The sequence below is a fragment of the Neopelma chrysocephalum genome, unplaced genomic scaffold, assembly GCF_003984885.1.
Source record: "Neopelma chrysocephalum unplaced genomic scaffold, ASM398488v2 Primary Assembly neopelma1_96, whole genome shotgun sequence".
NCBI lineage: Eukaryota > Metazoa > Chordata > Aves > Passeriformes > Pipridae > Neopelma > Neopelma chrysocephalum.
Genome location: NW_020897759.1, coordinates 817,025 through 839,713, shown reverse-complemented (window position 1 = coordinate 839,713; position 22,689 = coordinate 817,025). Strand labels below are relative to the sequence as shown.

The 22,689-nt window shown below is 41.1% G+C and overlaps 1 long non-coding RNA gene across 3 annotated transcripts in view; it reads left to right on the top strand.

The window, feature by feature from the left end:
- LOC113972758 overlaps positions 1 to 22,689 on the top strand; it is a 136,352-nt gene that overhangs the window by 93,048 nt on the left and 20,615 nt on the right. The window contains exons 3-6 of one of the 3 annotated variants that reach the window (XR_003535994.1): positions 11,759 to 11,876; positions 13,054 to 13,244; positions 18,073 to 18,142; positions 22,275 to 22,345. This is a non-coding gene — a long non-coding RNA (uncharacterized LOC113972758). Of the gene's footprint in view, positions 1 to 11,758; positions 11,877 to 13,033; positions 13,245 to 18,072; positions 18,143 to 22,274; positions 22,346 to 22,689 lie in introns of all 3 variants that reach the window. The other 2 variants (XR_003535993.1, XR_003535995.1) reach the window with 2 other exon arrangements.

Genomic DNA, 22,689 nt, shown 5'->3' with positions numbered 1-22,689 from the left:
TATGACAGTTCAGAGTCACCTGTGGTGTCAAGCTGTTGCCCTGCTGGCTTTCCTTCCTCAGAGGGGTTCTGCCTTACATGTGGGAAACAACTCATCAGGAGACCTGGGGAAGTGTAACACTCCAGTTTGGTGAAAGATAGACCCAAATCCTGAGAACTAGTCAGCCTGCCCAAAGCAGCACGGCCCTGAGGAGTGTGGGCACAGCTTTTTTGGTTGGTTTATTTACCCACATGCTCTATGGCTCTTCAGAGTCACCTGAGAGCACTCTCAAGGATGAGAACAGGTGAGATCCCACAAAGCAAAGGGTTAGGTTTTATATTAGGAAAAAGAAGAGTAAACCAAGTTCTGTTTAGCACAAAATTTCTTTTCAGTTGCCTCCTCTGCTTTTCAGGGCACCTGGGAAGCTGATGATTGTAGTCTTGCCTTTTCTTTTTAGTCTCATTTACCACCTGGCTCTTCTGAGTCACATTTTGTTCCTTAACTAATATCCTTTTTCCTCCTGAAGTGTCCTCACTTCAAACCACAATGTTTTCAAGAGTATTTATGCCATTTTTATCATATGTTATAAAAATCTGTTTGTATTTAGCTGTTGAAACATTTGTTTACAGTTTCTCCATTTCATAGTTCTGATAGATAAATTATTAGTATGGGCAGGAGACTTGTTATTTATAGTGTTTTTGCAAACCATCCTCTTTTTAGTCTGGCATCTAATATTAATGCTAGATATATATAAATGCTTTTCCTGGCCTACAAGATGCTCTCTAGAATGCTTGAGTGTATCTTGAGGTTTGAAACGTGCCTCCTTTGGGTGGTGTTGTTTGCTCCAAAAGCCAAATAGCTCAGCAGGTGTGTTAATAACACTGTAGGTCAGCTGAAATCAAGGGAATTGCAGCTCTCATTAGTTGTAGTTTTGGCCCAAAGCACAGGCAGGGTAAATGCATGTCTCTATGGTTCAAAAACCTTAAAGCCATTACTGCAAAAGGGCTCTAGGGATTTAACGGATTTATATTTCCAAAATGGGGTTTTTCTCCAGCAGATAGATGAGTTTGGGAAGCCTTATTAAATGCTATCAGTGTAAATATGAATACTTTTAATGATATTTCAAGTTCTTGCAGCAAATCTTACCTCTTTTTGAGGGCCCCAAATAGCTTCAGTCCTGAGACCAAGGTCCTTTTTGCAAGACACTTTGCAAGCCTCTCAGAAAGACAGGCTTGGCCCCATCTTGCTTCCAAAATTCGGAACTACCCTATAACTCGCTTCGTGCTGAATGTGATCTGTGGCATAGTTTAAACTGTGGATTTTATATTTTTCTAATCATAGGAATCCCCTTTGCCTTTCTGCTTTCCCCAGACATCTCTTGCCACTTTTGTTTCTTCCAGGTTGTGTGTGAAAGACTGGCACTGGCGGGGTTTGTGATCCAGGACTGTAATTACAGCCATAAACATCAGCTGCCACGAGCCTCAGCTTTCTCTGAGCCCTTTGCACAGATTGTGCTGAGATGGAAGAGACTTGGCAAAATTGTCACTGGCACCTAACCTTCTGTCCTCATTTGTAAATGACAACTGTTGTCTGTAATGCATATTTTTTTTAATGTCTCTATTTTTTCGTGCACAAAACGAGTAAAGAAGAAGGAAGGAAGTAAACAGTAGCATTCACAAAAAACACGAGTGGTAACCTTGGAGACGGAAAACGAGCGGTGCAGAGCTGTCAATTTATTTCCAAGCTGAAGTGCTGTAACAGTCTCTCCATGCTTCCTGTACAATGCAGACTTCTGCATTTCAGGAACAACAGGAACAGTAAGGGTACATCTCACCTGTGCAGATGTAAATGTGCCTCTAGGAGAGGAGAGACACATGTCACCATGTGAGATCAGCTGGCTTTCTGTGCCCAGTGCCCCCATCAGGTTGTGGCATAGGTTGTTGGTTTTCCTTTCCCTTTATGTGTGGATTTAACTTGAGGATGCAGACCAATACCTCACAGTCCAAGGCATGTTTTCAGTTTTAAATATAAAAGAGGCTGTGTTGCTGTAGGGAAGAGAGAGATATGTGCTATCCTGCTGCTTTCTGAAAACAGAGAACTACTGCCAGTCATTTTTGCATGGTATAACAGATCTATCTATATGTCTGTTAGTATCAAGAAGAGAACAATTATGCTTTCTTTTATGATTATTTCATAATGAAATGCTAATTGCTTTTAGCTGCATCTTACACTGCCTGGGATACTTGGAGCTGCAAGTAGTATTTCTGGTATTTCCATGGTAAAAAGGAGGTTTGGACTCTGTACTCCTCTACTAACTATAACCAGTTATGAGTTGTTAATGGCAGCAGTGTCATAGCTAATCTGTAATAAAATGAATTAAAGTTCTGGACATCTGCAACAGAACAAATATTGTGCAGCGCTACAATTTAAATGAAATGACGTCTATGATTCTACTCTGGCCGTGGTATGGAAGCATGTCCTTGCTACTTCAGTCCCAGGTTTTTTTCTTGTACATTAGTATATTTACATTTGCTCCCACACTTTTGGCTTTGGATGTGGAATAGATCTTTGTAAGTTCAATGCACAGACATGGTCAGTGGTGAAGAGAGAGATTTGATGGCCAGATTGGCAGAGAGGAAATTGCTTCTCAGTGTTGTCTGTGTACCTACTGTGAGGGCTGTTGAGGGGATCTGCAAAGTGCAAAGAGCTGTGCCCACTCTGGCAGGCATTGTTCAGTCTCACCAGGGCCACGCTGTCCCTGAAGCTCCTGGGAGTTTCCCTCCATTATCCAGTCCGAGATCTGGTTCATGACTGATGATGACATCACTCACATGTCTCATACATTATAGATGAATGCCAGAACCTCATCTGTGTACAACTGCATGAATTACTGTGCATTTGTTTGGCTTGAGAGAAGAATCTGAGCCAAAACCTTTCACCTTTTGAGAGGTGAACATATTTCCTCATTTCCTAGTGCTGTATAACAATTCCTGTTACATGCTGGGCATTAAAGCTGGACCTCAAGGTGTTTCTGCTTTGAAGATGCACTCTCTTCTGGTAATCTGTAGTGTTTCACACCTCTCTGACTTGGCTTGCAGCCTGCAGAAAATGCAAGGTCTTACAGAGGGAAGAGGATCTCTTTTCATTTTTTTTTCTCATTATTATTTTCCAGTTAATCCCTTTTTTCAGGAAGTCTAATGTCCTTTGTGACTGGAATCAGATTTTCTCTTTGTTCTCTTATGGCTTTCCATATATTATTAACAAAAATTGCATGTGAAAAAAAAACCTCTTCATCTTCCACTTAAAAATGAAAAGAATATGAAAAAAACCAACTGTTTTCCCAATTCTCTCTTTCTGTGATTATTATGCAAAAATTCCTAAATTTGACTTGTCCCTTTTCCATCCCACTTCGCAATTCTTTTTAGAATTTTTCCTTTGTTGTTCAGCTCCATCTTTATATAAACTAAAAATTAAAGATTTCTTTTTGATTCATTTAATTCTAGTGCCATCTGGAATTGTATCAATTGTGCTGTTTCTCCATCCTTGTAGACAGCAGCATATACTGCTTTGCAGATTTTCGGGCTACGATCCAATTTGCAAATGCTTCAATGATTTTCTCTTTACGTACATGTTTGAGGATTACAGGGAACACTGGAGTCAGATTTTGAAAGGACTTTTTACCACACAGAGAAACACAAGCTGGCAGTTTAATTTTAATTGATGGTCAAATGACCTAGAAAGTAAACCACCCAAAAGCCTAATGGAGGCAATGTTTCTTTATCTAAATGCTAACACAGGAATGGAATTGAACTCACTGTAAAGAACTAGGCTTGTTTACAGTACAAAACTCTGCCTTAAAAACAAACAAACTTTCTTTTTTCTTGCTTTGTGGTGCGTGGTCTTGGATAGAGGATTTAGAAATATGATCAAGTCAACAGAGAAAATCACTGAAATGCCAACAAAGGGTCTGACACTCCATCTTCTCTTCTGCCTCTGCTACACAAATCTTTGTTTAAGGACAGTGCATTTTCCTCCAAGGGCTTTCCTATGTCTTTTCCCTATACTGCTTCTTCCTCTGTCAGCCTGGCACTTGAGAATAAGTCCTAAGAATAAGAATAAAATGGAGTGTTTCATCTCTGCCCATTTCTTTTTTCAATTTCTAGTCTTGCGTTTTAGGCACTGAAGTGTTAGTGTTACAAAAATATCCCTTAGTATTTGCACGTTTATAGTTTTTTCCTTGCCTATGGAAAATAATGACAGAGCAGCAGCAGTGGACCCCAGAGGTGAGGCTGAGTCTTAGAGGCTTTGGGTCTCCTTGTACTTGCCTGCAGAGTGAGGGGGCCAAGTCTTGGCCCACATACGTGTTTTCCAGGAATCTCGTACTGCACCTACCTCCATAGCAATATCTTTTGAAAATCCATAGAGACGTGTGGTTAAATGATACTGTCAGACCAGCTTCTCATTTGTTTTCAGGTAATTCATATTGGGTTTGACCTGGTTGCTTTTATGTGGTAAAAATATTACAGGCACTGGGACAAATCTTTTTCCAGAGGTGGTGGCCCTGGAATGAAGATCATGAGGTTGTTTTGTAGCATTTATCAGTAGAAACAGCTGATTTATCCCAGAAACGAACACTATGTTGCAGTTCTTCCAGAAATTAAAGAGTAAATAATCATTTCAAAAGAGATGATGAAAATGGGAGGGTAAACAGTGTAATATCTTTGGGAACTTTGCACTGGTCTATAACCTTTAGGAAAAGACATGAGAAAACACTGTAGAAAGATTTAGACACACAGCTGAGGCCAGGATCTGAACATGATGGAATCTGGGATAGAAGGAGAGAAAGAGAGAGAAAAAGGGTGGAATTCGATTCAACTGTGTTTAGTCATAATTATTCCCAGAGTGATACAAAATGGACATCATGGCTTGTTGGCAAGACGTGGATACTGCAATGATTTCTGTTACTCATCACACAGAAACACAAATATTCTTTTTCCTACTGTGGAATATGAGTGTTCCACAGGCTGGTCTGCTGGAGATGTTTGTGAGACACACAAGGGAAGAACAGTAAAAATAGGGACGCAATTTATATTTTACTGTATTTTTTAGCATTCTAGTATGTTTCCTCTGTGGTTATGAATCTTTTTTTTGGAGTGACATGGGCAAAATAACCCACCCAAAGAGAAAGCTAAGATCCATTTCCAGTTGTGATTGAGCTAACCTAAGTAGCCAACAACTTTCAGGTTTTGTTGGTGAAAACATACACTCAAGTGGCAGTGAAAAGCTTTTAACTGTAAATGCTGTTGAAAATGCGAGTGAAGAAGACTTTTATGCATATTTTAAAAAACGCCCTGTAGAGACAGTAGTTGTAACTATGGACATGGGATATGATCAGCTTTTATACTTGTATATTGAAGAAAAACACACTCCTGAGTGATACCTGTGCTTTTAGTGCTCATGAGCAGAAACCTTTCTCCCTGGAGCCTCACATTTTGCTGAGTGAAGTCAACAGCAATAGCTAATTAGAGAAGTGCAATATCAAATTTATACAGCATTTAACTGCGTGTTTAAGGCATATAAGACTTTTAAATCATAACATAAAGGTATAGTTAGAAACCATAAAATATCACAATTATTGATAAACGTGCAGAATAAATGATGAAGTCTCATGGCAGCGTTACAAAAGCAGAGTTGTAGCACTAGGATTTTCTTCCCCTACGTGTAAGTACCTTATGTCTGTGTTGCACCAGTGGGTTGCTGAAAAACAACAACAAAAAGGGTAAGAGACACGTTAGAAGAACCAGCTATAGCAGTGTGAGAAGGATGTTTGATAAGTAAATATTCATCGCATAAAAACATATAAAAATTCAGAGGTAGAACAAAATATGATCTATACGAACTGTAGAATGCACAAGTTTTATAGTGCTGTAAATTCTTTTCAGAGGTAATGGAAATGTTTAAGACATACATATATAAGCACTAATCACCAAATAACTATTGATAGATAAAGGTTTGATCCCCAAACAAATCTTCACAACATAAAAAGATGGGATTATAAAATAACTGACACAGATCATAAAAGATGTGAAACTCCGAACCAATGATGAAGCTAAAAAACAGTGTAATGTTTGAATTTGCAGTGTTCTGGAGAGGTAGGGTGAGAAATACAAGAGGAAGAACAGGATGTCCAAAGGGGACCATGAGATGGTGTAAAGGTGTAGGTCATTATCACGTGCAGTTTAATGCTAAATGGTCTATATTGAAAGGGAATCCTTGAACAATAATAACAAAGAATGAAAAAAACCACCAACAAAATAACCTGTCATTGAAGGAGGGAAGTTGGGTCAGGAATAGGTTCAGTAAAAAATCCCTCAGAATTCTAAAAGAATTAATATGCTATTAAAGAGCTTATAAATCTTCAGGGAAATGCTGCTTTCAAACTGTCCCTATTTCTGCTGTAGGGACATGCTATGAATTATGTTCATAAGCACAAGTACAATTTTCACTGGCAAGTCAAAAACGTGCAGCTCTGTCCAGCTTTCAAATGTGATTCAGACCCCTTATGAATCCATATTTTTTGAAGACCATGCTGGATAGCACTTTTAGGGGAAAAAAAGGCAATTACGAAAGCCCTCTGATTTCTGTAGTAAAGAGGTATTCTAAACTTTTTGGATAAAATGGGCCTATCTGTTATAAGGCTATCAAATTGACCTAACTATCTCTATTATTACAGACAAACTGCACAGAACTGGCAAATGAGCACGAGTTAGTTCCTGAGACACAGTTTGGAAGAGAGGTTTACTGAAGTAACTCATCCAAATGTGTGTATTTCTGAATAGCACAAATGACAGGAAAAGAAGAAACATCTTTCAAGTGACGCTCTTCTTGCAGTTATTTGGCACTCCAAACTGTAAAAGCATTTGGGTTAGTTTAAAATGCCTTTAGATAGAAATTACCTTAGTAGCCTACTTATTCCGTCAATTTTCAGTTATGGGTGTACCCCCTGTGTGGATTTGCAAAGAGGTATCAATATAAGATGATGGTTGTAACAACAATAATCTGAGCTCTTGTTGCGAGCGGCTTGGAAGTTGTTTTAGTTGGATGGAGATTCCAAATTGGCTGTGGCAAAGCTCTGAGTCTTGGGCAGAACCAAACTGCTGTTTCCATGATTAGGTGCAAAATGGGCTGTGTGGGTACTCAATCTCCTGGCAGTATGAAATGGCTCCTGTGAGTATAAACGGTATATGAGTACAAATGGTTTCCTTCAGCAACACGTAGACTCTAGTGGGGACTAAGAAGCTGGTTTATAAAACAGTACGAGGTCTAATTTCACTTCATCATGCTGCTCCTGAAGAGCGTGAATCCTCAGGCGCTCTCTGGAAAGCCCAGGAAAAACTTCCAACCGTGCCTTTTTTAACTGAGAAATTAAAATTTAGGAAAATCAAGGCAGACTCTCAAGTCTCATCTTGGTGAGCACTAGAAAATCTTCAGGTAATTAGGTCTGAACCTACTTTGAAAAGAAATACTGTTATGCTGCTGGAGATCTATCTTCCTATTCATAGCTGGATTTTCTAGATAGAGTAACAATACAGCACATAAAAGCTCTCTATAATTTTATTAAAAACAAATAATCAAGATACTTAAAATGCCAACACCACCTATTCCCCTCAAAGAAATTTGAAGCAGCCTTTATTTACCCAGATGAACTACACCCAAAAAGAAAAGTGATAGGAACTGAGGGAACAGCATAAAGCTGAGGCAGGGGAAGTTTATTTTGGATTTTAGGAAAAGGTTCTTCCCCCAGAGGGTGGCCAGGCACTGGAACAGGCTCCCCAGGGTCACAGCACAAAGGCTGATAGAGTTTAAGGAGCATTTGGGCAATGCTCTCAGACACAGGGTGTGACTCTTGGGGTGTCCTGTGCAGGGCCACGAGTTGGACTTGATGATCCTGATGGGTCCCTTTCAACTCGGGATATTCTATGAGAAGTATATCTGTCCTCAACAAATTGCCATGAAATAGGCTTTACTGGTTTAACAATACTGTGATTTTATCTCTTTTTCATTAACTACTTTTTCTCCAAAAGTCTTTTTTATGTTTGTTATGATATGCAGTATGTCACTGCTACAGATATCTTGGAGCTTGTAAGGAAGTTTAAACCCCAAGAGACTCTCTGATCAAACAAGGTCACACCAGCAGTTATGATGCTCATCAAATGCACTTTTTTTCATCCTCACCCACATCTCAAGTGTTGTATCAGAAGCTGCTTCAAAAGAGCAGGAGAATGGAAGTTCTTTTGGAAACTTTTGTACTGCATGTCTACAGAACAGAAAAAAATCTTTCTAAAGCAACAACAGAACTAAAATCCACTAGTCTTTGCTATAACTTTTTTATTGTTGTCTCTAGTGAAAATTTTCAAGAGATGATTCCACTGTCCTCTTTTAATATCTTCTTTCTGCCGAAGTAGCTGATGTACAAGAAAGAAATTTAGCTGTTGGACAATGTAATTCTTAAGTCAGCATGTTCTGTTCGGTTTCACTAAGTGAGAAGAACCTTAAATATGCTCTCCCTTCTGTGCCAGTTTTGATCACGGTATTAGGATGGGCCTGAAATCTAGCCAGCTTTTCTCTCTTTTGAGCTTCAAATCAAGATGAAAACCCACTGTGGAAGCTCATCTTGTAGGCAATGCTTTCAAAAATCTTTGCTCTCAAAAATGGAGAATGATATTATTGGTATATCACTCTTTAGGCAACTGTTCTGGCTGCTGTTGTAGATGCCATACAGGTTTGGAACAAAAATTAGGTTTCAGCTCTGTAGGCTATAAAATTTCTCTGCAAATTGCAAAACAGTAGTTTGAAACAGAACAAAGTGCAGCATGTCCAATGGCCTAAGCAAAATTCAAGCCAAAACTGCTGCCAGGTAATCACTGTAATTTATAAATATGTGTTCTACACACAGAGGCACCTACTGGCTGTGTTGAATAGATACTGCACAGAGCACGCTTCAGTCTGGTCACACCGTTGTTCTGTAGCAGTAGGACAGAGGTACAAGGGGTTGGAAGACTCAAAGAAAACTGAAACTATTTTATGTCAACTAAGCAGCATTGTTTTCCTTCTTCACAAGTGCCAAGCTAGATGCAATGCCTTTGTTTCTATGTTCAGGCATTGGAGTTGTAACTTACAGGGACCCCAGTGAACCATCCCACGTGCTCTCACTACATTGAGGAATGGCAAAGCTTCTGTAGGAGTCTTGAGTCCAGAAATGTTTGACCATTGCCATCAGCATCCCAGCACACTTTTCTTCCTCCAGGGCAGAAAATGGTGCTACTTGCTCCCTTCAGCGTAGTCATAAAGAATAAAGGAAGTGCCTTCATGGGACTTCTTAAGTTGCTGAACATATTGCCAGGGAGTAGCTTGTCTCTAAACCAGTGGGAAATATCCAGCACAAACAGATGGCCAATCTTCATTCAGCTCTGTGCTGTGGAGCACACAACAGTTTTCTCTCCTCTTTTTACCACATTCTCATTTCAGTCAGATTAGTGATGGGGCTGTGCATAGCAGCCTGTGACTGCCTGGGCACTGCCTGCCCATCTTCTGCTGGAACTATCTGGCCTGTTGCTTTAGATACAGAGATTAATTCTTCCCCTCCTTTGCTAGGCCACACAAAAGGGTCTTCTGCCAACGTTATTGTGCTGGGATTCAGCTTGTGGGGGCTCTTCCGAGGAATAAAGGATAGAGAATGGACTAGTAGCCTCTAGCAATTTCCAGCTTTATCCCTGAGGACAGAATTAGCCTTCCTGATTGCCTTGTAAGAAGATATATGTGTTTGATGAGGTGCTTTGCAGGGTTTAGCCCCAGATACAAGTTCATGAGCCAGTGTGAACGCAGCAGTTCATTGCAAATGCAAACCTGTGTGCACTGCTGAGGTTTACACACACGCACGCTTCCCCCCCTTCACTAAAGAGCACTGAAAACATCTGATCTTTACTTCTTCCCTTCCCATCCTTCCCTTTCTGAGACCAGCACAGTGGCATAAGTAGAGTCAGGTTTCAGAATTTTCCTGTGTCGTGCAGTATTGATGTACCAGAGTGGACAAAGTCTGTGTGTGTGCAGCTGAGAACTCACAGCAGACAGTTCTCCTTACAGGTGGCAGAGTTCCCATGGGAAAAGGATAACACAGCTGAGTTTCTGACAGGCTGTTCTCTCAGATGCAGCCTCAGTGCCTCACCATGACACCCTACCAGCTCCTTCTACCCAGTATCTTTTTTTTCCAAAACAGTTTTCAAAATTTTCCATTCCAAGAAAAAACACCCTAAAAAACTTCTTGCGAACATGTTTGCCGAACTTACCAAAGGAGGAAGATGATTTCAGCTGGTCATAGTCCTGTATTTGTTCTAAATAAATCAGATGTTGACTACAGAAACATCTTTAGTTTCTGTTGTTTACAGCCCAGGCTGACAGTTAACCTCTCAAAAACTTTCAAATAAAACTCAGCTGAAGAAATCTTTGCTTTCCCCAGACTCTGAAAATGTCCAGGGTTTTTTATTTAGTGGTTTTGTGGTGGTGTGTTTTGGCATACTGTATTGCATACCTCCCTGTGGTCTTTAAATTACCTGGTCATCAAGAAGGCATTTACATTCCTGTTAAAATAAGTGCACTCAGAGGTGCCAACAGAAAATTATGCATAAGGATATAGTTTATGTACACAGGTTGCAATCTAATAAAAAACCAGTCACTTCATGTTCCTAGGTCTGTGAATATTTATCATCATAAGCAAGTAGCAGAGAGAGGCTGGGCTGAGGAAATAAGGGATAGTAGAGGAAATCGTTGTAACCAATAGAAGACAAACCTCCTTAGTGAAAACAGGTTCTTGCAAAATCACAGGTAAAAGCTGCTGACAGTTTCCTTTGTATCTCTAAGTGGCCCTGACCTAAACCAGTCCCATAAATTAAGGTGCCCAAGAACAATATGTAGCAAAACAAACGTTCTGCCAGCTCCTCACTGGTGCCCAGGAAGGATCCCATCATTTTGTATAAAAGCAGCTGGGGGAGATAATTGTGTGGCTAAGGGAGCATCAGCAGGTTGCAAGAAATCATTAGTCACCTCTGCAATACACCTGGTAAATTATTAGTACATTTAAACAGAGCTGTTCCTCTCAGTACTGCAGTGTAGGATACAGACAGCTTCAAGGCTCTGAACATAATCAGCAGCTGTGTGTCAGCAATTAGGAAGCAACCTTTTTTCTAGTATGAAATCAAGGCAGAAGAGCTGCAATTGTGGCTGGAAGTAGGCTGTGCTTCTATGATTTTACCAGGCACCTGCAGCCTGACAAGCTAATCTGACATGCAGCACAAGGATCCAGTTCTTTCCAGTCACCCACCATGTGCTATAGGAAGTCTAAACGGGTTTCAAGTTTTCAAGTCAACTGTAGAACACCAAATGACGCCAGGTCAAGCATGATGATACAATGGCAAGTTTGGATGAGGCACTGGGAGAAACTCTATGGTACAAAGCTAACTCTTCAGGGAAAAAAAAAAAAAAAGGCTGGCAGGTTACCACATTTGAACCACAGTGTGAATTTATATTGAATCAGTATTTTGACTTAAGCAGTGCCTACCATGTTTTTCACCTGACGTAGGAGCTCTAAACCTAGTTCATTTATAGTTTTCAGGCGTTGCTTTGGTAAAGTAGATTGAAAATTGCTGTTATGTAAAGTGGAAAGTCTTCTGAATTAGTCTTGGCTGTTGTGAACTAGATAAACCTTTAGCATCTCTCTTTTCAGCTCCACAGTGAGATGAGTCCCTACAGAGACAGAGGCAACACTTTGGTCACCTTTGATCGCACTGAGCAGTGCTTGACCCTACATGGATTTACCTGGAAATTGGAATCTACCCAACAGGGTAAGGCAGTGATTTCTGGTAGACTGGATCCAGAGTGAACAAATCTGCTGATTAGCTTCAGTCAGGCAGGTAATGGGATATCTGCACTGTTCTGCTGTTGTTCAGGCTGTGTCTCTGTGCTGGTTTTGGCGGGTGTAGAGTTAATTTTCTTCAGTGGCCAGTGTGGCCCATGTTTTGGATTTGTGCCGAACACAGCTGATAATTCAGGGATGTTTTCCTTGTTGCTGAGCAGAGCCCACACAGAGCCAAACCCTTTTCTGCCCCTCACTCGACCCCACCAGTGAGGAGGCTGGGGGGGCATGAGGAGGCTGGGGTGGCACAAGGAGCTTGGAGGGGACAGAGCCAGAACAGCTGACCCCAAGTGACCCAAAAGGGGTATCCCAGACCATATCGGGTCATGCGTAGCACACAAAGCCAGGGGAAGAAGGAAGAGGGGAACATTCACAAGGCTGGTGTTTGTCTTCCCAAGTCACCCTTATGTGTGATGGAGCCCTGCTGTTCTGGGGGATGGCTGGACACCTGCTTGCACATGGGAAGTGAGGAGTGAATTCCTTGTTTTGCTTTCCTTGCTTTGCTTTCCTTGCATGCACTGCTTTTGCTTTACCTACTAAACTGTCTTTATCTCAACCAGTGAGTTTTCTCACTGTTACTCTTCTGATTCTCTTCCCCCATCCCACTAGGGGGAAATGAGTGAGTGGCTGTGTTGGGCTAAGCTGCTGGCTGGGGTGAAACCAGGATAGTCTCTGAAGGGCAGCCTCTGTATCTCACTGGTGTGTTTCATGCTGGGGAAAAAATAAAAATAAAAATTAAAAAAAAAGAATAAAAAGAGATGATTTTGCATCTGCAAAAAATACTTTTTTCTTAGTTGAGAGTTACCAAGACCTGACTGAAGCTCCATATCAGAGTTTTAATCTTGTACTGCAATTGCTTAAAGAAGGAGAAGGGGATATGAAATGAGTAATGAGAAGGAACCAGTGTGGATGATGGTAGCTGTGGTCTCCTCCTCATGCCATGCACGTTGTGTGGTAGGAGAGGAGAATTCACCGAGAGGACACACTGAGAGCAGCAGCACTCACCAACAGTCAGGGAAAGCTTGTTGCTGTTTTCATAGATTCATGCTCTCATACACCTGGATAGCCAGTAATGTGTCATCCTAGGTACGTGTTTATGTTGTCAGACAAGGACTATCCAGGAATAGCTGTCCATTTTCAGAGCAGTTTTCAAGGCTTGATACATCCTGTGGAATCTGTCTGGCCCATCACTCAGACTGTGGACATGGAAGTAGCGTTGCAGAAGACAAGTATATCAGTTCTTGTCTGTCTCAGTCCATCTGGTGAAGCATCAAGTGTGTGGGAGCACTTGGTCCAGGTAGAGTATGAGGGACAGAGGGACAATGTGCTGCTGAAAGTTAGGAAATCTAACTAAAGTGGTGTGTACTCTGTTCATTTGATGAAAACAAATTTTTACCAGTGCACACGTCCTATTTCGTGAGACCTCTTCCTGTTTTCCCTGCTGGGTGGTCTAACTTCCAGAGTGCCTGTCACAGCTCAGTGACAGCTCTCAGTAACTCCAGCAGCTGGCAGTGCTCTCTAGAAATCCAGGGTCATTTTTACTGCTTTAGAGCACTTTTGCCAAAGCCAGTAAGTACCAGCTCAAACAGGCCTTGAAACTTGGTGGGGGCAGGAATTGGGATTTCAAAACTAAGAGGTTCCCTCAGTACTGAGATGTTTTCTATGTAGGAGTGGTCTGCTTTTTTCTTATTAAATACAAATACTGGGAATGTAGTGTTCAAGTCATACTTTTTTTTTTTGACTGCTTTAATGAGCATGTTATCAGCATTTCTACTTTATTGTATACAACAGAACAGAAATATTGGCAGTACTGTGCACTTACCACTTGGAACGCAAGTACGACGTGAAAGAGGTTTTAAATACTATTAAATATTTTCTTGTAGAATTTGTAGAAATTGAACTTAATTATTTGAATAATGTTCTAAACATTCAACTTTCACTCTAATTATCCAGTCTTTTCTCTGCTCTCGTGCAGCTATGGTGTCACAGCCAAAGAAATAATTAATGAAATTAGGTGCATGTTGAAATATATATACACACACATACACTTCAGGTTGGCAAATGAAAATAAAAAGAGAGCTTAAAAAGCACTTCAACAAATATTATTTAATGTTCAATTTAGCAATTAAGTGGTCATATGTATGTTGGATATCATCATCATCATGGCTAGGCTTCGCGAACGAAGATTTGGGAAGGGCTCTACCCATTTTTCATGCAAGCGCGTTGGTGGCTAAAAAGGCCAATACGAGAAAGGCATGTCCGGTTGCAAAAGACACAGCAGAAAGACTCCTTAGATGGTATATTCTGCAAGGTTCGATTCTTTCTGCGTTGTCTTTTCTCCTCAAGAGTGATCCTGCGTGCTTTCTCAAAAGCATCAGCAGCGTTATAAATGGTCTGTCTCCAGGCCTCCCGATTAGAGGCCAGAGTGGACCAGTTATGGTGATCAATATGCCCGAGGCTGAGTTGTTGCTTCAGGGAGTCCTTGTATCTTTTCTTTGGGGCTCCTCTCTTGCGGCAGCCAGTGGCAAGTTCACCATAGAGCAGGATCTTAGGGAGGCGGTGGTCCTTCATCCTAGAGACGTGCCCTGCCCATCGCAGTTGCGTTGTCAGTAACATGGCCTCAATACTCGTAATTGCTGCCTGTTCGAGAACAGATGTATTGGTCACATAGTCTGACCAATGGATGTTAAGGATTGTACGGAGGCAGCGTTGATGGAAGCGTTCTAGGAGACGCAGGTGGTGGCGGTAGATGACCCATGATTCGGAACCATATAAAAGAGTAGACAGCACTATGGCTCTGTAAACACTGATCTTGGTGCTTTTCTTCAAGTGTTTATTACGCCATACTCGTTTATGGAGTTTTCCAAAAGCACTATATGCCTTCGCTAACCTATTGTCTATCTCCCCATCAATCTTACCATCTGAGGAGATGAGGCTGCCTAGGTAATTAAACTGTTGGACTGAATTGAGTTCTGACTGGCCGATGGTGATGTGGGGATGGTGGGGGACTTCCTGAGGTGCAGGCTGATGGAGAACTTCTGTCTTCTTTAAGCTGACTTCCAGCCCAAAGAGCTCAGCAGCATCTGCAAAGCAGGATGTTAAACGCTGCAGAGCTGCTTCTGTGTGGGCAACAAGGGCGGCGTCATCAGCATAGAGCAGCTCCCGGACAAGATGGTTTAGGGTCTTAGTATGGGCCTTCAGTCGCCTTAGGTTGAATAGGCTTCCATCAGTACGATATCGAATGTAGATACCGTCCTGATCATCGAGGTCTGCCGAGGCCCTTTGGAGCATCATACTGAAAAAGACTGTGAATAGGGTAGGAGCGAGAACGCAGCCTTGTTTCACACCATTCTTTATTAGAAAGGGCTCAGAAAGTGTGTTGCCATATCTGACTTGGCCGTGCTGATCCTCATGAAGTGAGATGATCATTTTAAGGAACTTGGGGGGACAACCTAAACGTTCCAAAATCTGCCAAAGACCTTTTCTGCTCACAGTATCGAAAGCCTTGGTGAGGTCGACAAAGGTTACATAGAGACCTTTATTCTGTTCCCTACACTTCTCTTGCAGTTGTCTGAGAACAAATATCATGTCTGTGGTGCTCCTGTTGGCTCTGAAGCCACACTGACTTTCAGGTAGAATTTCTTCTGCTATAGCGGGTATTAGTCTGTTCAGGAGTATTCTTGCTAAGATTTTGCCAGCAATGGAGAGCAGAGTAATACCACGGTAATTTGAGCAGTCTGATTTAGTACCTTTCTTCTTATACAAGGTGATGATGACTGCATCACGAAGGTCTGATGGTAGTTCGCCTAGTTCCCAACAGCGCACCACAAGCTCATGAAATTTAGCATGGAGTGCAAGGCCCCCATGTTTCCAGATTTCAGGTGGAATTCCATCAACCCTAGCTGCCTTGCCAATTTTCACCTGCTGTATGGCCTTGAGGGTTTCTCCTAAAGTGGGGGCAGTATCCAATTCGTGTTTCACCGGTCGTTGTGTGATGGACTGAATTGTTGAGTCTTGGACTACATGGTTGGTACTGAAAAGAGTCTGAAAGTGTTCAGACCATCGATTCAGAACGGAGGTTTTATCTGTCAGAAGCGTTTGACCATCTGCACTGAGTAGTGGGCTATGGACTTGGTATGTAGGTCCGTATGCTGTTTTCAGGGCCTCATAGAATCCTTTGTGATCCCCTGTATCTGCACAAAGTTGAGTTTTTGCAGCTAAATCGGTCCACCACTTGTTCTGGATGTCACGGAGTTTCTGTTGGAGTTTGCTGCATGCAAGACGAAAGGCTGCTTTTCTTGCGGGACAGGATGGCAGTGCAAGATGTGCTTGGTGGGCAGTTCTCTTCTTCCTCAACAATTCCTGGATTTCTTGATTGTTTTCATCAAACCAATCTTTGTTCTTCTTGAGGGAGAACCCTAAGGATTCTTCAGAGGATTGCAGGATGCAGCTTTTAATATGATGCCAAATTGCTTCAGGAGAGGAATCTGCAGAATCTGTGGAATGGTTTTCAAGCCTAGTTTGAAGGTTTGCCTGGAATCTTTCTCTTACTGTGGTTGATTGGAGATCGTTAACTTGGAGTCTTCTCCTTGGGATATTGCCCTTTTTGGGTTTGAATTTGAGATTGAAGTTAAGTTTACAGCGCACAAGCCGATGGTCTGTTTGGCATTCTGCGCTGGGCATCACGCGGGTATGGAGGACATCGCGGACGTCTCTCCGACGCACCAAGACATAATCAATGAGATGCCAATGCTTAGATCTGGGGTGCATCCAGGTTGTCTTCAGACTATCTTTCTGCTGAAAGATAGTGTTGGTGATGGTAAACTGTTGCTCTGCGCAGAATTCCAGCAGAAGTCGACCATTATCGTTGCAGTTTCCAACGCCATGCTTGCCTAGTATTCCTTTCCATGCTTCAAAATTTTTACCAACTCTGGCGTTGAAATCACCAAGGATAATGATCTTATCATCTGCTGGTACTTTTTGGGTAAGGCAGCGCAGGTCAGTGTAAAATTTATCTTTTTCAGCAGGGTCAGCTTGGAGAGTTGGGGCATATATACTAAAGATGACAACGTGATGCTTGTTGTTTAGTGGAAGGCGTAGGGAGATAATGCGGTCAGAGTGACCTGTCGGCAGATTTTCGAGTTTAGGGACAATAGAGTTTTTGATCATGAAACCGACACCTGAGAGATGTTGGATATGCTGCCACAGTAAATACTGGTTGATTTTAGTCCCTCAATCCTGTGGTCTCTTAGGCCAAAGTTGGCACCCCATGTGTTTGTGTCCATGCTGTGGGTTCTAACCTGGTGTAGTGCCTGCTGCTGGGAGTGGAGCAGGTGGGGCAGGGAGGTGGTTCTTGGATGACACCAGATTTTCTCTCAGCTGTATGATGGAGTTGTGTGGTAGTACTCCACAGCTGTCGATGGTGGTGTCATGCTGTGGGGAATTACTTTTTGGGGGCAGTCAACTGCTGGAGAGCTCAGGGCTGAACCTTTCCCACAAGCCAAGTTGTGTGTTATAAAGGAATTTGCACATTTATTTTTACTTTATCAGCCTTGCAGTACCTAAAGGGGCCTACAAGATTTTTTTGCCTGGACATATAGTGATAGGGCAAGGGATAATGAATTTAAACCAAAACAGGGCAGGTTTAGATTAGATATTAGGAATAAATTCTTCCCTGTGAGGGTGGTGAGGCCATGGTACAGGTTGCCTGGAGAAGCTGTGGATGACCCATCCCTGGAAGTTTTCAGGGCCAGGTTGGACGGGGCTTGGAGCAACCTGGGATAGTGGAAGGTGTCCCTGCCCACGGCAGAGGGGTTGGAACTGGATGGTCTTTAAGGTCCCTTCCAACTCAAACCATTCTAGGATTCTGTGACCTTCAGTAAAAATAACTTGCCCAGTTTTCCTGAAATACCCTGCTCTGTGCAGCCTGCATGGCTCTGAAACAGCCATCTGGTTTCTTTTGCTGCCTCTGCTGTTACATCCTGAGTACAACAGCAATTTGCAGTTACTCTCTTTTTTCCTTCTCCCATGTCCTTCACCTCCAAAGCACAGGCCCTCACTACAGTAGCATCCATGTGGGTCTCCAGGATGGAAAAACTGAGTTAACATTTTTTCTTCCTTTACAGAGCAAGGAGGTTCTTTACAGAAGAATCAGCCTGATGAGCACTGGTTTTCATGTGCTTGCTTGTTTGCATGGTAGGAAGGCTTTTTCTGTGAATGGGAGGAATGTTTAGCATCTGATTTTCTGAACTGAAAAGATTTCCTGTCTGTATAATTAGCCTTATTTACACAATTAGAGCTTATCCACTAATTGCTTGGGTTTTTTTTTTAGTTTGCTTTCCTCTACGTAGAATATTCATCAGACAGCTCATGTTGAGAAGTCAACAAGATTGTTGTTGTTCTGTTTTTTGTGTCTCTACAAGGAATGTGATTGTCACTGAAGCAATGAATTGTTGAATAAAATCTAAACACCACTTAATGTCAGCTTTTTTTTCCTGAGTGACATGATGATGAATTCTGGAGAAAAAAAGTGCCTTAGAGAAATTTCATTAAATAAATAATCTAGTTGTGCCTAGAAATTCCATAATGACCTCAAGACTTAGGAGCTGCCAAATATACTGCTTAGAATTAGCCACTCTTCTAGAGATATCAAAATAATATACAATGAACACTGCAAAATCTGCTTACTCTAGAACAATGTATCTCTTTAAACCTAATTCATTGTGTGCAAATGACATTTGCTTTTATAATAGTAGCATGTATTCATGCTCTACATTGTTCTTGTCTGTCTCTCTAGCACACTAGGGACTGTGGTGCATCCTGTATGTCTTAGAACTTAATCATTCAGTTACCCAGTAAAAATAAAATGGTGTGAACATGCTCATGAGTGAGAGCAATCAGACTCAATTACAGAAAAAGACAGTCCAAACTTGAATGTCATCCAGATAATTTACCAGGCTCAGAATACAAAACATTTAATGAGGAACTGTCATGTTTATAGAAACTTTAAGGATTGTATAGGTTATATAAGAATAGCGATGGAATTATGATTATTAGAAATAACAGAGTTAGGGTAATTTCTTCTTAATCCATAAGCAATCCAGTCAAACAGAAACATTCACAAGGTAAGCACAGTGGAATTTGTTAAAGCTGGTGGTTGTGCTGCTTTCTTCTCTCAGAGAAACCAGCTCTGCAAGGCTTCACCCTGTGCTGGCCTTTGTCCCTTGTAGTGCTTTGTTATATACCCACCCTACAAGATCTGCTTTGGAGAGGATTGAACAATTTGGGGGAAAGCAGGCAGACTGAAAAGGTTGCTGAAAGTCCAGTGCAGCAGTGTGGTGTCTGCATGTCTGATTCTCTGCTCTTCTGCACATGGACATGTGCTCATTTGCCGAACGGGACCTGCCAGGGCAGCAGAGGGGAATACTTCATCTCCCTGCTAGCAGGAAATGGCACATTCCTCTCAAGTTTCAAGCTGCATCCTGACTCTTTGCTCAGGCAGGCTGTGTATTCAAAGGGTTTTAGGAGGCCGAATTCAGTGTAGTTGATTCCATAAACAAATCACTTCTCTGTTCCTCCTCTCTGTAAAATGGAAATTACAGAGGAGTGTTAAGAGCTTGGGGTGAAAAAGCTCTGCTCAGTGACATTATTTGTGATGTGGTAACACATCAGGGAAGGCAGGATTAATGGTCAGGTAATTCAAGGACTGGCAGAATGTTCCTAACTGAGAGTGATAGAAGGAGTTCAGACACCATGACTAAAAATCAACCATTGATACAGCTGTTATTGCTGTTATTGCTGTTGCATAAATTGAATTCCTTCTGTCTTGTAGTTTGATTTGCATAGCTATAAACTCCCTCCCTTAATCTTCAAATAAACGCACACCTACTTCGTACATACGCCCCTCTTTTTGTCTGAGGCAATGTAAGAGTTGATCCATGAATATCATGACTTGTTTTCTACTTAGGTGGATATTATCACTACAATCCATTACCAGTTTTTAAACACCTGTAGATTTGGGGTTTCCACTATTTCTGTAGCCTCACGTGACAAAAAGTATTTCTTTATATTCAATGTTTTCATTTGGAAAAGCCCAGGTTGTAATGCTATCCCAGTTGTCATTATTTTTTGCTAATTCTTTAGAGAAATTCTTCAGCTTTGGTAAATTCATCCAGTAGAATATGGATGGCAACAGAGAAATATTTGACAAAAGTTCTGGTATTTCAGGGAGTCTCATAAAAACTGTCAGAACTTTCATTAACTCATAACTCCCTCTGGACTGTGTCTCTATCTCTTTTAGGGCCCCTCAGATCAGCCTTTTTATTTCACTAGGCTGAAACTTTTACAGCAGACAGTTCCCAAATGGCATATCTAGCTGCAGCCGTGTATTTTTCTTTGTTAATGCCAGTAGTGTTAACAGCATTGGATTGAATTAAGCTTTACTAAGGCTGTAGCAGTTAAGATCTTCAAATGCTTTTCTCCAGGGCACTTCTTCCTCATAAGAGAATAATTTGAAAAATTTAAAAAAAAAAAAAAAAGCCTAATGCTGAAGAACTCACAGGAAGGGCTTCATTGCTGTCACTGAATGAATCATCCACATCACGGTTTTTTCTCCAAACTCTTTGAGAGCAAGAGTGCCTTGAACAGGTGCTCCAAGTTTGGAGAAACTCAAGAGAGGGATTTCAAGCCCTACATTCAGAGCTCAGATTCAAGTGACATTATGAATAGCTTAAATTAATTACCCTGTCCAGTGAGACTGGATTGTCATACAAAATATTCTAAATCCAACAAAACAGTATTTCAGTGAGAAACCATTGTCTTTACCACTCTGTCACTCTTGCAAGATGTGAGTAGTGCTGTGGAGAGTGTATTGCAAGGCTTTTTTCCCCACGATAAAGCAGCCTTGGAGGGGATTACAGCAGCCAGGCTCCTGAACAGCCAATATGCAACTAGAGATGTGTCATTTCAGGTACCTGGTACAAGAATATATTGAGGAAAATGTATTGGGAGGTTCTGTAGTTTCGTCCTCTTGGATAACTTACCACCAGTGTAAGTTAAGTTGCATGTGAATTAAACTTCTGTCCAGCTGCAATTTGTGCAGACTTTTACCACAGCTCCTGTGTGTGGCACACCCCCAGCAGCCTCGGGGCTGCAATCAGGTCCCCCTCTGTTTCGGGTTCCAGCTGCTGCAGTCAGTCAAATAGCTGAAATCCTAGGAGGACCTTTCCTTCGTCTCCCTTCCAGGGTAGCGTGTGCTGTCTTTACACATTTTTGTTGCTTTTAGCCAAAACTGGAGAATTTTTTTTCTTCCTGGCAGTCGTGCACTGAAGTGCGTACCCGTGGAAAATTCCCATGGTTGTTACACGTGCACTGGTTGGAGTGCTCCTGTAGCTAACACAGGAACTCCCTCTTCCCAGAGCCGTGTTCAGGATCCCTTGAATCTGCTGGTTTATGGCCAGCAGACTTCTGGCTTCCTGGGAGGGAAGAGTATTGATTTACATACCCGGTAAATATCTTGTAGGCAATTTTCCTTTCTAATCATTGTTCAATAAGCACAGCTGGACGCAAATAAATTGACATTATAGTTAAGGCCTCCTAACAGCTCCGCTCACATCTCCTGGGGCCTTTCTGTAGCCTCTAGGATTTTTATAAAGATTTATTTTCCCTAAATATAATTACATTATAATCTAATTACTTTCTTACACTTCTTCTCATAATTAACTTTCCTATGTTTAAAACTTGAAGAAAGAAATGAGATAGAACACACTGCTTTATTAATCTGAGGAGTGTATCTTATATTTCTTAAAATAACTTCTGATTTTTGTTTTATTTCATTGGTCTGGTTGGTATGATCTGTAAACATCTTTGCAGCCAGTGCCAAATTAAAATAATATGTACTTGATTTTTATTGTACATCAATAAAAACATAGGTGGTATGAATAGCAAGAAGGAATAGACACATGGTTTCATTCTATTTTAAATGGTAATGTGTTATATCTAATCTGCTAACGTGAAAAAAATATTGATAGGCCTGAACTGGACAAAATGCACACAGTAAATTCAGTTTCTTGTCTTCGTTTGTAGACCAAGTACTTTCTTATCATTTTCCTTTATACTTATACAGAAGTTCTTGATTTCTACTTTTTTTTTTTTTAATTCTGTTGTCATTTCATACAGAGATAGAACAGTTTTGCACTGGGAGAACTACATGAAAATTTCTTTGGAATGGATATATTTTTATTTGTTGTTCGTCAGTATCTTCTGAATAGTCTTAAAATGCAAATTCCATGATAACAGTGCATGAGCTCTTCTGTTTGTCTTCCTACAGCTTTGTGTTTTTCCATTGGACCAACCAATGGACTTGCATGACTAGAAATTCAGGCAAGCAAATTCCATAAGGTATGTGAAATGTTGACTGACACACATCTGCTTTTCATTCTCAGAAAGCATATTTTCTTAAAATTTAATAACATTTTGAGGGTCAAAGAACATGATAAAAATAAATTATCTGAATTCCTAGGATAATTCTACAAATAGCAGTAGAGAGATCCCACTGTACTGGTTCCCATAATGTATGAAAATATTTTTTTAAATTTTGTTCTCACATATAGAGAGTGTTTCAAGGAAAAGTCAGAGGGGAATATAAATTTTTTTTTATGCAGGTTGAACTTTCTTTCTGAAACAGAACTGAACTCAGTTTCAATGTTCTATATTCCGTATTGAAATTCTTCTAACATTTTTAT